Below are 2210 nucleotides of genomic sequence, written 5' to 3'. Positions count from 1 at the left end.
TCTCATAGAGGGAGGGTAGGAATTCAGTGAGATAACACCTAGGACAAATATAGGTTCCCAATAAATGTTAGTTCTCTTTGATTTACCATCATTATTACAATGTTCTTCCTGCTATATAAATTTACAGTGCAAAGGTAAATAAGAATGCATTTAAGAATTCTTTTTTTTAACGTTCACAGCTAACGTCATACTCAACAGTAGAAAGGTGAAAGCTTTTTCTCTAAGATCAAGGACAAGAGAAGGATGTCTACACTCACCACTTTTATTTAGCATAGCATTGGAAGTCTTAGCCAGAGAAATAAAGCAAGAAAAAAAAACTTTCAATTTGGAAAGGAAGAAGTAAAGCTGTCACTATTTGCAGAAAAAGTGATGTTATATTGCATATAGACAACCCAAACAATCCACCAGAAACTGTTAGAAATAAACAAATTCAGTAAAGTTGCAGGGTACAGATTCAATATACAAAAGTCTGTTGTATTTTTACACACTAACAATGAACTATCAGAAAGAGAAATTAAGAAAACAACCCCATTTAAAATTGTATCAAAAATAATAAAATACCTAAAAATAAATTTAACCAAGGAGATGAAAGATGTATATATTGAACGCTGTAAGTCATTGGTGAAAGAAATTGATGAAGACACATATATATTGGAAAAATTAATAATGTTAAAATGTTTACACTACCCAAAGCAATCTACAGCAATCTTTACTAACATACAATGGCAGAAACAGAAAAATCCTAAAATTTGTATGGAACTGCAAAAGATGCTAAATTGGCAAAGCAATCTTACAAAAAACAAAGTTGGAAGCATCACAGTCCCTGCTTTAAACTATATTACAAAGCTAAAATAATAAAAAACAATATGATAGTGGCATAAAAACAGACATATAGGGCCTGACCAGGCAGTGGCGCAGTGGATAGAGTGTCGGACTGGGATGCGAAAGATCCAGGTTCGAGACCCCAAGGTTGCCAGCTTAAGCGCAGGCTCCTCTGGTGTGAGCAAAAAGCTCACCAGCTTGAGCCCAAGGTCGCTGGCTCGAGCAAGGGGTTACTTGGTCTGCTGAAGGCCCATGGTCAAGGCACATATAAGAAAACAATCAATGAACAACTAAGGTGTTGCAACACGCAACGAAAAACTAATGATTGATGCTTCTCATCTCTCCGTTCCTGCCTGTCTCTGACTCTCTCTCTGTCTCTAAAAAACAAACAAACAAACAAACAAAACTAGACATATAGGTCAATGGAACAGAATAGAGAACCTAGAAATAAACCCAGCCTTTATGGTCAATTAATATTTGACAAAGAAGACAAGAATATACTATGGGGTAAAGACAGACTCTTCAATATATGGTGGTGGGAAAACTGGATAGCGACATGCAAAAGTATGAAAGTAGACTACTATCTTATGTAGTACACAAAAATTAACTAAAAATGGCTTAAGACTTGAATGTAAAACCTGAAACCATAAACTCCTAGAAAAAAACATAGGGAGTAATCACACCTTAACATAGGTCTTGGCAATAATTTTTTGGCTACGACTCTAAAAATAAAGACAACAAAATAAAAAGCCAACAAGTAGGACATCAAACTGAAACACTTCTGTACAGCAAAGGAAATCATTCACAAAATAAAAATGCAGCCTATGCAATAAAAGAAAATATTTGAAAATTATATATCTGATAAAGGATTAATACCCAAAATAGAACTCATTCAACTGAACAGCAAAAAAAAAAAAAACAAAACAAAACAAAAAAAATCAATAAAACATGAGCAGAGAACTTGAATCGACATTTTTCCAAAGAAGACATAAAGATGGCCAACAGATTCATGAAAAGATGTTAAACACCACTTATAAAAAAGACAAGAAATAACAAGTATTGCAAAGATGTGAAAAGAAGGAAACCTTCATACACTGCTGGTGTGAATGTAAATTGGTATAGCCACATGGAAAAGAGTATGGAGGTTTTTCAAAATAAAACTGCTATATGTTTCAGCAGCTCCATTTCTTGGTATTTATCTAAGAAAGACCAATAATTAAAAAAGATGTACCTCATGTTTACTGCATCATTATTTACAATAAAAATATATGGAAACAACTTAAGTGCCCATCAGTGAATGATTGGATAAAGAAGATGCAACATATATCAGGGTGTGTGTAATAGAATATTACTCAGATAAAGAAGAATGGAATCTTGCTATTTGGGAC

This window comes from Saccopteryx leptura, chromosome 2 (genome assembly GCF_036850995.1).
Source record: "Saccopteryx leptura isolate mSacLep1 chromosome 2, mSacLep1_pri_phased_curated, whole genome shotgun sequence".
NCBI classification, from domain to species: domain Eukaryota; kingdom Metazoa; phylum Chordata; class Mammalia; order Chiroptera; family Emballonuridae; genus Saccopteryx; species Saccopteryx leptura.
Note: the sequence above shows the minus strand (reverse complement) of the source record.